Source organism: Lepidochelys kempii, chromosome 8 (genome assembly GCF_965140265.1).
Source record: "Lepidochelys kempii isolate rLepKem1 chromosome 8, rLepKem1.hap2, whole genome shotgun sequence".
Lineage (NCBI taxonomy): Eukaryota > Metazoa > Chordata > Testudines > Cheloniidae > Lepidochelys > Lepidochelys kempii.
In genome coordinates, this window is record NC_133263.1 from 4,167,011 (window position 1) to 4,182,497 (window position 15,487).

The window sequence follows — 15,487 nt, forward strand, 5'->3', positions numbered from 1 at the left end:
ACTTCCCAGTCATATCTGTAAGATGTTGACAGCTAGAGAGAGTTTCATTTGTTAGCAAATATTGAATTACACCTCTAGGAGTGTTTTGTCCCAGCTGCTACTTTAAGAAACCAAACATTGTTGATCGTTATCCGTTATTTGCCAAATTTAAGGTATTTATATCTACAAAACTAAGAGCTGATCATAAACTTTTGGGCAGAATTTTTCTTCCTCCCCAAAACAGGTTTTTCATAACATGAAAGTTTTCTTGAAAAATCTCTAATTTTGTCAGCGTTTTGCCATAGATCAGGTTGGCAGCAACCTGTGTGTGTGTGTGTGTGTGTGTTCCACCTTCCTCTGCAGCATGGGGATGCGGGTCACTTGCCAGGATTATCTGGGTTTATCTCACTTAATCATTTCCCTGACACTGCAGGGGCCTCTGGCACTGGTGCACCTCGGTCCCTCCTATTCTCTAGACTATGATTTGCCACAGGCAGTCTCCTGTGAGCTTCAATACATTGCTCTAATTTCAGTTGTTGGGCTTAGTGCGTGGGTGCTAGTTGTTGTTGTGGAAAAAAAATGCAAAAAACAGTCATTTTCTGGGGAAACTAAAAAACATATTTCAACTAGCTGTGATGAAACATTGTGTTTCTTATTTAAAGTGCAGTGCTGGGGGGATGGGAGGGGTGGAACTTTACACCATGCTGGGAGGTCTAATTTTCTACTTTGAGGTATCCTAGATTACTGAGAGTTTCTTTAATTAAACATATGAAGAACAAAATTGATCCCTAGAATAACCCCTGAGGCTTCACTTGAGTAACACCATGGATTAACTTAACCCATCAGCTCGACATTGAAGTAGCTATCAACTTGATTAGACATATCTGCATTGTCTGGATATTTACCAAATTATTTCCAAAGTCCTCTTTTATGCCCTGTTCTCAGCATATAGTTAAGGTGTAGATTCTTTGGGGTCAGTGTTCATTTGTTCCAAAACCCTGGTCATGAAAAACTATTCATAGATGTGTAATCTGTGGTCATGAAAAATCTGATGGCACTTTTAACCAGTTATTGATCCATACAAGGACCTTCCCCGTTATGCAATAACTACTTAGTTTCCTTAAGAGCATGTGGTGAGAGACTTTGTCCATAGGCTTTCTAAAAATCCAAGAACACTACATTACATGCATCACCATTATCTGCATGGTTGCTGATACCCTTAAAGAATTCTAATAGATTGATGAGGCATGATTTTCCTTTACAAAAGCCATGTTGACTCTTCCCCAACATATCATGTTCATGTATGTTCATCTGATAATTCTGTTCTTTACTATAGGTTTAACCACTTTGCTTAGATACTGAAGTTAAGTTTACAGCCTGTAATTGCCAGGATTGCCTCTGGAGGTCTTTTTAAACACTGGTGTTATATTAGCTACCTTCCAGGCATCTGGTACAGCTTGCTTGCTTCAGCGATAGGTTACATACCACAGTTAGTAGCTCTGCAATTTCATATTTGAGTTCATCCAGAACTCTTGGGTGAATACCATTTGGTCCTGGTGACTTATTACTGTTTAATTTATCAATTTGTACTAAAACCTCTGCTATTTACACATCAGTGTGGGCTGGCACTTCAGATCTGTCATCCAAAAAGACTAGCTCTCATGTGGGTATCTTTGTTGAGTGCTCCTTTAATCCCTTTGTAGTCTAGTGGCACTCCTGCCTGTCTGGCAAGTTTCCTGCTTCTGATGTACTAAAACAAATTGTTGATTTTTGTGTCTTTAGCAAGTTGCTTCTCAGTTCTTTCTTGGCCAGCTTTATTATACTTTTACACTTAACCTGCCAGAATTTCTGCTCCTTCCTAGTATTCTCACTAGGTTTTGACATCCACATTTTAAAGGAGACCCTTTTGTCTCTAGGATCTCCATTACTCTGGTGTTTAGCCAGGGTGACATTTTTTTGGTCTGGGGTACACATTTAGTCTGAGCCTCTGTTATGGTGTTTTAAAATAGCCTCCCTGCTACATTCAGGCAAATAACACTTATAACAACTTTTCTTTTAGAAGCATAGCTTGTGTTTTCCCTTATCTTTCACTGTATATTGGCTTATGCACCAGCCATTAGGACTCCCTTGTTCTTCTGCTGAAGGATCTTTGGCTTTGAAGGATAAGAAAACCACCACCACCACAAGACACTAAAGAATCGACACTGCATTTTTGTGCTTCTCTAGGTAGCATTGACCTACTTACTGTGAACAGAAGGAGAAAAATGCAAATACAGCTCTCCCCTCTGAGTAAAGTGATTCAAGACAACAGAAAGCCAAAGAATATGAAAGGTGAAAGATAATTTATAAGGGCAGATGTAGGAATGTTCCTCCTATTTACCCAGTTGTGAATTTCTTAGATGTGCACAGCTGTGTCCTTCTTTCAATGGTTTGAACTGCCGTCCCTACAGCCCACGGAAACATTTCTTTGAAAAAAATCTTTGCTTCCCCTGGAGGATTTTTTTTATAATAGGTATTACAATAAAGGTGGGAGGGGGAAGAGACCTACGTGTGTGTGTATGTGTGTATTGGAGGCAGAGTGGAATGATCCTTGCTCGAAAACAGACTTTCCTTTCCCTAAAACTTTTTTTTTTAGGTATCTGCAAAGAAAAAATTCCCTCAACATTCCATCACCTGGTAATTATGCACAAATGCTGCAATTAAGTTTCTTAAAGCGGATAAGTGGCAGGTGAAAAAAATTAAACCCACTTAGGCGAGGCAGGTTTAGAAAACGTGTAATGAACTGAAATTGCTTCGGTGAGTCCCTTCTTTTGGTTTCAAAGCCCAGAAATCATAATCATTTCAGAGCTTTTCCTGCCATTTTTCCAATGTGTTGCAATTAAGCAGCAATTTGTGTCATCTCTCAAGTCAAACAGGTTTTTCACTTGCAATCCCAGTAAAAAGTAAAAAGGTACAGCCAGCCCTGTGTATCGGATTATCTAAGTGGATCCTTCAGAGGTTACAATATCAGGGGCGGCCGGTCAACTGGAAATGGTAGAAGTGTCATGTGTTAAATGGTTTTTAACAAGGGGATGTTATAGGTCCCTCTGCAAGAGGGATTGTTGGCATGGACTCAGGTGTCTGTAATCCTTGTAAAACACTTCATGTCCACACACAAAAGTGCTCCTAACATTCCAACTTCTCCAAGGACCACGCCAATTCTAAGCAAGTCTTGCAAACACCTCCACCCGCACCAGATCTAGTCGATTTGTTCTTTCAGCACAGTACCAAAACGCTCCTGCCAACAGCTCAGAGGGGTGGCTCTGCCACCTGTCAAAGCACACACCATGCTCCATGCAGGTCTCACAGCAGCCCAGTGAGTGCTTAGGGTAGGGTGCGTCTCTACAGCAAACGAAGGTCTGATTGTAGTGCAGGTAGGCAGACCCATGCTAGCTTTAATCTAGCCGGCACAGGTAACAATAGCGGTGAAGATGCTGTGTCCCAGGACTCTGCGTGGGCTAGCCACCCCCAGTACATGCTCGCCAGGAACCCTGGAGGCGTACTCAGGTTGCTAGTGTGCACTGACGTCCAAGCCAGCATGTCTTCGCTACCACTGTTACCTGTGCTAGTGAGATGAAAGGCAGCAAGGGCACAGATACCTGCGCTAACATCACACCTTCCATTTGCTGTGCAGACATATTACATGATCTTGGCTCTGACAGGTGTATACCATCCAAGAGAAAGCAAGGTGGTCTACAGTTGGTCTCTGCACAGCAGAGTACTCCCCTGGAAGCTGATCCTATTCCCTGCTCTTCCATTCACTCACTGTGTGCCCTGGGGCATGTCACTTAATCTCCCTCAGTTACCTCATCCATAAAATGGAACTATTCGCTGCCCACCTTTGGGTAGTGCTGTAAGATCTTTGGATGAAAGATGCCGTATAAAAGTGCTAAGCGATGTTATCATTCATGTGATATGCAGGGAAAGGGAGGAAATCTATTCAGTAACATCCCCATCTCTGTTTTAAAAGGGCAAAACACTTCCTGTGCTAATGCGTTAATTATAAGATGCACCACAATTTGCTACCCCCCATCCTGTGTGATATTCCAGCATGCAGCTTGTTAATGCTGACAGTGTCCAATTCACCTGTGAACCCTGTTGTAGCTTGCAGCTGGTCTAGCAGAGTAAGAGACAATACTTTCCGTTCAAGAAGTAAAGGTTCTGATCCTCATTCAGCTGCTGTAAATCACTGTAGCTTCATTGAAGTCAATGCACATTATGCCCATTTATGCTAGCTGAGGCTCTAGCCCAAAATACGGATTGATTTAAATATCCTGATTTACAATATGGGGATAAAAGAGGCACATATAACTCCTATCACCACAATGTTTACTATTTATATATTTCTGAATTTTAGCAGGATTTTTCCAGCTTACAAACTAAGAAATGGTTTAAAGATCACTCTTAAAATGTAAAGTGAGACAGCTTAGGGACCTGAGCCTTTGCACTAAACTGACAGGGTTTGAGGGAAGAATGGATGCGTTTGAGGCTAACACACAAGTTGGGGATCCAGATCACCACAATTCTGATCCAAGCTCTGCCACAGACCTGCTGAGTGACCTTGTGCAAGTTGGGGGTTCCACTTGGCGGCCCACAGAGTGGCTCCAGCCCTTCGGGATGATTTTGTCTGGCTCCCAAATGCATCTGGCCCCAGGGCATTTTGCTCTACAAAATGGCATCTTCCGTGTGGCGTGGCCTCACACACTCTGTACAAGCTGGCATTTTAAAAGCAAAATGGTGTCCTTCACAAAGCGTGACTCTGCATGCATCGTACGGCTGAGGTCAGGATGACATTTGGTTTCTGTATGTTGCTCCTTGGAGGTGCTGCACAACTACACATGGGGCCCACGTCACCAAAGAGATTGGATCACCCTGAATGGGATAATGCTACTGCTCTCTCTCACGAGGCTTCATTCATTATGATCTGCAAAGCACAGCGAGATCTTTAGAGACGAGGCTGTATAAGGGCAAGGTATTATTACAGATTTTTATTTTAGACAATGAATTGTGCAAGTTAGGGGCAGGTCCTCACCTAGCGTAAATTGTCTCAGCTCCATTGAAATCAATGATCACTGAAGTCAATGGAGCTTGAGAATTCACAACAACTGAGGCAGCAGTTGGAGAATTGGTTAGATGACTCCCCATGGCTCAGCAAATTCTTTTTTATAGGCTGACATCTGCAACCCACTATCCTGGTGATGAGAATTTCAACTTTCTGCTTCCTTTGAGTGGGACCCTCTAGGTAGGAGAATAATGGCTATGCCCAAGAACCCTGGAAAAGTGCTTATTCTCGATAAAAGGGAGGCCCAAGGCAAAGCACAGAGCTTTAAACCATTAGAAATTGTCTCAAACCCTGCAGCTATAGGGAGAGAGGACCGTACCAGTCCAGAAGTGCTGAAACAATTTGTATAGTGGGGGTGCTGAAAGCCATTAGACAAAACCAGAAATCCTGTAAATGATGGAAACCACTTCAAGCCAGGGGGTGCAGTTGCACCCCCAGCACCCCTAGGTCCAGCACCTATGACCCAGAGTCTCAGATTAGAGTTTGTAGACTATGGCTGGGGTTTGCAGAGCTGTTGGATGCCTAACTCCCTTAGGCTGTTCAAAAATTCCAGCCACTATACACTTGTTTGTTGGTTTTAAAAGGGGGGAGGGGAGCCAGCAGTTGATTAGCTAAGATGTCAGTTCTCACTTCACTCCCTGTTATCATGAGTCATTTAACATAACACATGAACGCTGTTAAAAACACCTTTTAATTCTCTCTCAAGCACTTAGTGCCTCAATATTTTGCTATCCAATAGCTCATGCCCATGCCCTGCCCTTTTCCTCTGCCCCTTGTATCCCTACACTGCACCACCCCCACCCCCCAACATCTTTCTCGTGCTCTCACTCTCTCTGGAAACTATATATTCCTACAGGACCAGCTTGTGGCAACACTCCCAGATACTCAAATCAACTGTACATCTCAGGGAGCTACTTCACTGCTTGACAGCATCTGGGAATGTGAACTCTGCTCTAGAAATGGTTGAGTTCAACTTGCTTATAAAGATTCAGTTCATTATGACAAATGGTAACACTTGTCCTCTAAGCTAGTCCTACAGCAGTAGCTATAATTCAGCTTCTGTTCATAAACTATCAGAGATATTTTGCCCTGTTTGTGTCGGCAGGGCTCGTTGATTGATATACAATGTTATAGTCAATCAGGGTTTTTATGTCTTCCGTATAAAATATTAAGTATTTAAAACAGTTCTATATTTATAAAAGTTAATTAGTTTAGAACAGCATGCCAGAGCCTCTGCTTATAAAAGTTTTAAAGTAAACTAAGGAGGATACATATTTGATGTGCACTATTGTAACCCAATAATAAGAGATTTGTTAAAGAGCTGTTATGTTTGTTCTTTAAAGCCTATCATTAGTATTGTAAAACACAGTTATGCCTCTTTGGTTGGCTGATGCAAAAACAACCAGAATCTGAAAGAAATCAAGGATTTTAAGGGATTGTAAAAAATAATAATCTTCTTAAATTGACCCATTCCAGAAAATGACCCACCCCAGAAACTATTTTCTTAAAGCCTATAAAATATTCCTGCAGCCTGCAGTACTGGCTGTAAATAGGTTAGTAGGCAGTTGAGACCTCAAAAATGTAATGCACTCTGTCTCAGTTGGATGTATGGTTTCCACTATTAAAAAGGAAAATAATACCTGCCCTCAAGAACAAAATACTGCTCATTTGTTTATTTGTTGTATTAAATCTAGAACGGCACTGTGAAGTTGGAGGTGAATCATATCCTCAGGGTGGGGAAGTTTTTGCTCTGTGGGGTAGTTTCTGTAACAGCTTTACAAGAGCTGGATATGTCAGCAAAATATTAACCAAACAGCATTGGAAAAATTAACTGGATAATGTGGTGATCTATTTGACAGCCATTTTTCCTTTATTTCATTTTGTAAATCTCTGTTTTTTCAGAGATGACTTACGTTTGGAAATGAATAACAGCAGCCCCATAAGAACCACGCACTCCCTAGCCTAGTTCACAGGGGATTGTAGAATTCAAATAAATACATTTTTAATGGAGCGAGAACCCACCGGAGAACTGTAACCAGAATTGCTTACTGAACTATCGGGATGGGTCACAGAATACTGTTTGCATAGGAAACTCACTAAAGGGGATTGGACAATGGCCCATGCATGTTAATGATAGCTTATATGCAGCATTGTTATGGAGGAAGGCTGGGGAAAGGGAAGATGTATCAAGATTCTGTATCTTAGTTTCTGAAAAGTCTCTGTATTAAGCAGAGATTGGAACATAGTATTTTGGTGTCAAACCTTGGGGCAGCCTCAAGAAATGGTTGGATTTACAGAGAGAAAATCTCTTCAGTCTCTTAAGTCAGAAAATCCACTGTTCTGTGTTATCCCCTGACTTCGAGCATGTTCCAAGTTTCAGTTGGAGCTGGCGATAGGGAATGGATTAAGTACAGCTTGGCTTTAATACTTAAACCTTGGGCATTAATTGCTCAGCATACCAAGATTTTCCTGTTAGAACTACTTGCTATTCAAACTGCTGATAATCTACAAGTTTAAGCTGTTGATAACAAGTAAGCGTTCACATTAAAAAAGGGGTGGGGTGGGGGTTGGTCTTGAAGGGGAGTGAGGAATCCAGCAAAAGGGCCAGAATCAGATGGGTCAAATAGACTGGGAAATAATCTGCCATCTGGCAAGAAGAAAATGGTATTTCTGCATTAGCATTTTAAGAGCATTGTATCAGAAGGTCTATTTGTGACCTGCCACAGAAGAGGCATATGCTGAGCATCAGTACCTGCACATACTTCCCTCAGAGCCATACTGCCTACAATGGGAACCCTTGAACATTCCATTGAAGGTACATCACAGGAAGTACCCTTCATGCCATCACCACTTTTTACAGGGGCAGCCGGAGGGCTGCATATTTAGGATCAAATCCTGAGAGCTGATGAGCTCCTGCAGCTCCAGCTGACGTCAACATCTCTCTGGATTTGATTCACAGGGGTAAAAAACTAAATTAAGACCCATCAGTGCAAAGTCTAAGGGTAGTTGTGTGCGTACTTCCCTCAGATTGGCCCTGCCACCATTCATAGATTGCAGCAGCACTGATTCTTATGTCTTTTGCTTGCAGGTTGTGGGTGGGTGACATGACCTGCTGCTAAACTAAATAATTCCAATGCAGCAAGGTGAAACTGATTCTCTATAAGAGAAAGAGCATGGTCTGGTGGATAGGGGGCTAGACTGAAACTCAGGAAGCCTCAATTCTATTCCTGGCTCTGCCAATGACTTTCTGTGTGACCTCAGGCATGTCACTTTGCTTCTTTGTGACTCTGGACTGCAAGCTCTCTGGGGCAGTGTCTCTTGCCAAGTGCCTATACTGCACTTAGCACAGATTTCAGACGGGGATTCTAGGAATTACCGTAACCAATATAACGGTAACGGAAACAGTGGCAGGTGTGAATCACTGAAGAAAGCAGCATGAGAATCAAACTCAGCTTCAGCAACCATACAGCCAAACACCAAGGAGAACGCTGATAGAGATGAGTTTGCGCATATACGTACACAAAACCTATTACAACTGAATAATTATGCCCCAAACTAAATCAATCTTTACCTTGAACTCATTCCCTACATTCACAGCCTTCAATATATTTGGATGATTCCTATTTCTCAAAACCACCGAAGATGTAAATACACCCTAAAACAGGTATGATAAAAGAACATACGATATTTAACCATAAACGATTACATTGCATTCTGCACAGTACATCCTAAATGGATTAGGATCATTTAGCCTCTTTTCTTCAATAGACATTGATGCCCTTAATGTTTACATCAGTGCTCAGTGTGTACCCTACTTGAGACTGAGGACGGATCATAGAATAACATGGCAGAACTGCATAAAAACCTCACACATTGTGTTTCACAGACTCGAGCTTCTGCCTGTCAAGACATTGGTTGAAGTAGCTGACATTGCCAATACCAGTTTTCACAGCTTTGTCTTTAACTTGTGTTTTTCTTGGGGTTAATGCTAGATGCCAGTCCTGTTGGCTTGAATGACTTGTATTTACAATATATGTACACAGTATATACAACATAAATGCAATCGGCAACCTACAGACATCAAGGTTTTCCAAATTTTCAAAAGCACCTAAGTCCCATTTTCAAAAGTGCTAGGCACTTAAGACTATTGAGTCTCATTGTAAGTCAACATGTAACGGGGCGGGAATCGCCACCTAGGCGCTTCCTGCTGGCCATACTGGGAATTAGCTCTTGGTTGCCACTGTAGCTTCCTCTAGTGTTGTCTCACCACCGTCACTTCTGCTCCACCTCTAAGACCCGCATCGCTCCCCGGACCATGGCATCTTCTTCTGGCCACAGCCCTCCGGCTGTGCCCCACTCCACTTTCTCCCCCATTCCAGGGGAACCATCTGTCTCTAGTCCATCCACTTGCTGCTGTGGCCTACTGCAGCCTTCGGTCTAGCCCCTCACTTCAAGGGGCAAACTGCAGTCCGAATACTAGCCACCCCCTCTGTGGCAAGTGGGGGAAAAGGAGGGTACCTCATAGCCAGCAGTCACATGCTGCCGCTCCTCCAACTCCTGCTGCCTATTTTCCTGGGCCACTTCCCCACAGCCCTAGCACCTTCCCGGCCCTTTGTATCAGGGGCCTCAGTCTGGCAGTCCCCAGGCTAGAGCTCCCTATTGCTCCCCTGACCCTGCTGAGCACTGCTCTGTCTAAGGTACTCCTCTAAGGCAGCCAGTCCTTCTCCCTTGCATTCCAGGGTCAGACTGCCCCTGCTCTGTTGAGCAGCCCTTCTTATATGGCCCTCCCTGGCCCTGATTGCTTGCTGCCACAAGCCCACTCCCGATTAGCTCTCTACAAGCCATCCTCCCATTGGTTGGGTTTTGCACAGCCGCCCTGGGGGCTGCTTTAACCCTCCATCCACCTGTGTGGGGCAGCTGCCCCACCACACAACCGAACCTGGGAGTTGAGCTCAGCCCATCGCCTAACCACAGACCACACTGCCTAACCCAAATGACAAGTGTGGCAAAATGAATGTGGTGCAGAACACATCCTACTTCTTGGTTCCTCAGTCTGAGATGATCTGTTTCTCCCTCCAGTTCTACTTGTGTAGCCATGCCCCTCACATCAAATCCCATGGGAGACGTATAGATAAATCCTACCTTTCTAAAAGTACAGCAGGCTCAGCCAATGTCATGTGTTGACCTCTGCACCTTGGAATTTGACACTTTTGCAGCAGGTAGCTCCCCTTTTTCATATTGGGCTTCTTTTATGCTAAATTGTTTTTCTGAAGAGGAAAGTCTCTCCCCATTCACATCCCCCCACTTTTTTTAAATTTAATTTTCCAGTACACCAGTCTTCCCTTCCCTTGGACTTTTATAAAGCACAAAATCATCTGCATGAAAGTACTTTTGGCATTTAGCTGGAAAATTATTTACCATTGTGCCTGAGAGTGAAAGTGGTTTCTTAGTCTCAAAATGCAGGCATATAGTACCCCTGAGTTTCTCTTCGTCACAGCAGAACACAAGACATTTTTAATCAAACTGCTTCCCCATTTATTAATCTAAACTGCCAAACCAATTTAAGGACTGAGAGGGCGGCAGGGAAACCCAAACAACAAGTTTACCGACTTGTCTAATAAAATTTCAAGAGACACTTAATCAAAGGTCTCTGGGAAATCAATCAGGCCCCCGCAGGGAAGCTGACCTTTACCCATTGCCTCCAAAATATTATTGGTGATGGTTTTTAATAGTGGAGATTTCTGCTGACTGGTTAGGCTGGAACCTTGATCAACAAGGGGTCATACATTGTATTTGTACATTGGCAGAGCAGCTGTGTGAGCACAAACTGCAGCTCTTTAAAGAGGAAGGTTGTTCCTCTTAGACCTCATACCAGAGTATTATTTCTTATCGTGTGTCTCACCAGTCCCTTTTAAGCAGCACTGCTGTTTCGTCACCCTTCTGCATCATCCCAAGCTTGTGCAATTGTACTTGCAGTGGAAGGTATACCTGGGGGTTGATTTGCAGAGGTACTGAGCATCAATAATTGCAGGAGACACTACTGGGACCTGCAGGTGCCCAGCATTTGTTATAAATCAGATGTATAATGGGCCAGATTTTTCTCTCAGATACTGATGTGCAGCTCCTGCTGGCTTCAGTGACAATTGTGTAGTTGTATCTAAGAGCAGGGACATGAGCTTACAGACTATCCAAGAGATATTTGGTTGAAACAGATATCGCTGTGTTCCTTTCTAAAGCTTCAGGTGGGGCCACAGTCCCTGGAGCGGAGGGAAAGAGGGATGGGAAAAGGGAGTTTTTACAGCCCTAAAGTTCTGGTCGAGCTCCATTCTCAATGTCCAGCAGGTTCCTGGGATGATCTGGGACATTATCAACAGTGGCAAGGTGCTCATTAAAAGCACTGGGCCCCATGCTGGAATCCACAGAAGAGAACAGTGCAGGGCACCACATCGGCATGTATTTAGTTTTATAGCAATATCAAACCAAGGTCTGTGCAATGGTGTTTTTCAGCTGAATGAACTGAAATGTTTAATTACCTTAATGCCTATATCTGAGTTCATCGTCTCTGAAGCAGCATGCAGTCCCTGATCTCGACTGTTTTGCACTCTTTTAATCAATATGTCACATGCATACATACATACAACGAGGGTGACCAGATGTCCCGATTTTATAGGGACAGTCCTGATATTGGGGTCTTTTTTTTTTTTTTATATAGGCTCCTATTACCCCCCACCTCCTGTCCCGATTTTTCACATTTGCTGTCTGGTCACCCTACATACAACAGAGAGAGAGAGAGAGAGAGCGCACAAGAGAGAGAAAGAAGAACAGGCTGCAGGGAAGCAGCCAGGGAAACAGATTAGCTACCTGTGTTGCTGAGGGAAATGATTTTCAGGGACACAGAATAGAAGATCATGGCGCTCCTGGGCATTCCTTGCTGTGATGTGTGGGGAGCTATTCCAGCCCTGAATCCACAGAGAATGAGGCATTAGCATGATCAACACAGGCCTGATTGTGTTTCACTGTTCATGAGCAGTAAGAGGTTACAATGATTAACAAGGACACCGGAGCTGTTCAGAGGGCGAATTTACAGCCTTGGACAGTGAGAAATTATTGTGATTAGCTATTCAGAGTGATTAAAAGTTCACATGGTAAATTAAGACCCATGGACAGAGAGAAACAATGATTAAGTGGGCTATATCCAGAGCTTCTGCAGGGGGGAGAACGCTTCATAAGCAATGAAATGGTTATTAACATGGCTACATCAATAGTTATTAACCTGGTTGCGTCAACATTGTTCACAGCATGAACTTCGCTTCATAGGGAGAGAGAGGAAATGATTAACAAAGGAACTTAGCACTCCTTGCAGGATGAATTCAGATCCATGGGCTGAGCCAAGGATTAATGCAGATACATCAACACTGACCACAGTGTGACCAGACTCACAGGCAGAAGATTCAGGTTAACATGGCCTTGTCAAATCAACATGCCAAAAGGCTCCTCTTTTCTGAGGTTCGGGAGATGGTTATAACTCGCAGAATTCAAGGTTAATTTAAACCCACTCACAGCTGGATATTTTAAAAGATTGGACAGAAATACTGTTCAGCTCTGCTGCCAGTGGGAAAGTTTCCCAGTTACAGTAATTAAGGATTCTGAGAGGGCAGAAAATGATACACCGAGCTGAACCTGACCTGCAAAACCTAGCTCTTTCAAAGGCGAGGGATATTCAGGTACAGCTCTCGTTGTACAAAATGCACACTCAAAAGGAAATGCAGGGCAGACACATTTGCTGCATTATTGATTTGTTGCAAATAATTCATCCAACAAATTTGCCCTTTTCTCTGTGTATGTCTTGTAGCAGTTCCTCCCCTGTCCGGTTTGGAGGGTGGCCACTTTGGGTCACTGTGGCAGGCCGCCATAGCAGTCAGTCACCAGTCTCTCACTCTGGCCTCCTAGGTGAGCAGAATAACACACGTCTAGCGCCCTGGCTTCTTGGCCAGGCAGACGACAATTAACAGTCTCCAGGTGTTGGCCCCCTGGGCGGGGCAGCTCAGCAAGCAGTCTTCAGCTTCCGCAGAGGCTGGAGCAAACAGCAATTACAGGCTAGGGCTCTGGTCCTCTGGGTAGGGCAGAGCAGGGACAAGTCTTTAGGCCAAGCCTTCAGGCTGGAGCGAAGAGCACAGCACCATGGTCAGGGCCCACAGCCTCCAGGCTGGGGGCAAGCCACAAACAAGGCACTGGCCTTCTGGCCTCGGGGTGAGTAGCTCCTTACCCTACGGGTGGGATTGATGGCAGGTGGTAGAGGGACCCAGGCCCACCCTATTCCAATGGGTCCCAGCCCGGGGTCCTTCCAGTGGGGGAACCATCTGCCACTGTGTCAGTGGTGATCCCACTGAAATACGCTGACTTCCGTCCCAGCAGAAAAACTAGATTAACATCTGGTTTCTTTGGGCTACTTTCTACCACAGTCTGGGAGTAGGGCTCCATAGTCCAAGGGTCCTCCGTCTCCTCAGGGTACATGGCTGACGGCAGTCCTGGCAACGCCTCTCCCCATGGGTCTCCTTGGGGGGGCAGGGTGCTGCACAGTGCAGTTTTAGCTCAGAGGTCTGCAGCGGGCTGGAGACAACGGCCTTCTTCCCTGGCTCCCATCTAACTGAGCAAAAGGCCCCACCTTTTCTGCTTCCGGTCCTGCTCCCGTGCTTCCAGTCTGGGGGATGGGATTGGTTTAGGCTCCGCCCACCCAGGGGGTGTAGTGGTTCCTCCCCATCAGGTTTGGAGGGAGCCCACTCTGCCTCACTACAGTCTAGATTACAGTTTTTGCTCATTTTAACTCACTAGCTGATTGCCACTTAACTTCAGTTAGCCAATAGACTTGTAGAGGCTGGCCTGGACACTCTACCAACACGCGTTCTACAACACAAGCCACTTCTACTTTATTGTAGGCCGAGCATGGAGTTTCTAAACTAGCATTTAAAAATGTGTTAGTTGGCTTGAGTGAACTGGCGTCGAATCAAGTTAAAACAGGAGGGGAATCTCTAGTTTAGACACACCATGACAATGTATCCACAATGGGCTGTGATTTCTCACACAGTGATGTTCCTGGGTCATGTCAGCCGTCTAATTGTCCTGTGGCAAATACATCAATTGCTTACACAGAAAAACAACATTAGAAAAGTATTTGATTTTTGTCTGTCTCTACTGCAAGCAACACCTTATCCTTTTTGAAAAATGTTAATCACATTGGGTGAGCTTTTCAACCACTCAAAGGGATAGTTAGGTGTCCAACTCCTATTGTAAATCAAGGCTTTATATGTTCAAGAAGGTGACAAGCCATGGGTAAGGGTAGTAACCTATATGCATCAGAATAACTAGGCCTGTGAAAGACCAATGTGAATCAATGCATACCTCAGAAAGGTGGGTATTGGGAGCAATATAAAGACAAGACAAGACAAATGAAGTACTGGACTGATGACCTTGCAAGATAGAAGAAATCCTCTTTCCACAGGAGCTTTCCTTTACATGACCTAACCCTGATCTGTGCAACAGACATACTGGCACATGGTCTGCATGTTGTTCACACATGTAATGGGGATAGCATGGAAAAGGTCTGTTTTTCTCACTGTGATTGCAGTACATTTCTCTTAAAGAGGAGCCCCAAATCCATACCTTTGAACTTCACAGAAGTTTAGACCCACATTCAAACTGATTGACTAAAGATCGTCACTAGTGTTCTGAGCTACACCAGACTAGTTTGGGCATACATGGTTGTGTGTTCATACCAGGGGGATGCACTCTGAGTGAACTGGAATGGTCTGAAACATGAAGCTAAAATTAATCCTCATTAGCAAGAGATCTGTTCCAGCCATGTTGTTACTTAACCTGAGTTTTCTGGAGAATGACCTTTGACCCACTATTACTTCTTGTAAATCTGCCATTCCAATATTTTAGCTGATTGTGTACTAAGCTCTTCCCTTAACTCTAGGAGCACAGCAGTGAGGAAGATTCTTAGGAGAGCTAGTTAGGAATGTATGGCACTGCTCTCTGAAGTGGCAAACAAATGCATGGTTCTGTCCCGAGACCAGGAGGAGGCTAGGAAAGTAAAGTCAGCAGGAGAATTGACGTGCTGGGAAAACCAGAGTCTCCGCCGGACTGGTTACACTGCAATTCTGTGCACAAACAGCTCGCTCATGATTTCTCACTGCAGATCTGCAAAGGCTGAGCGGATTAAAATGATCCATCAGGCAGCACCTCAATTTTCATGCTGCAAGAGTCCAGGCCTCTGTTTACATGTTAAAAGAGGTGCTAGGGAATCAAAAATATTTGCTAGAAAAGAAAATCGATCGTAACCTGACAGACGCAAACATAGGACCATTGCACTCCAACTGGTTTTTAAATCTTCTCTATTTACATTTG

At 44.1% G+C, this 15,487-nt stretch overlaps 1 protein-coding gene across 1 annotated transcript in view; it reads right to left on the minus strand.

Annotated features, from left to right (window-relative positions):
* SGCD (sarcoglycan delta) overlaps nt 1-11,957 on the minus strand; it is a 611,494-nt gene extending 599,537 nt beyond the window's left edge. Inside the window, exon 1 of the mRNA XM_073355247.1 lies at nt 11,942-11,957. The gene's annotated coding sequence lies outside the window, so the exon portion shown is untranslated. The remainder of the gene's footprint in view (nt 1-11,941) is intronic.
* Nucleotides 11,958-15,487: the final 3,530 nt, after the last annotated feature.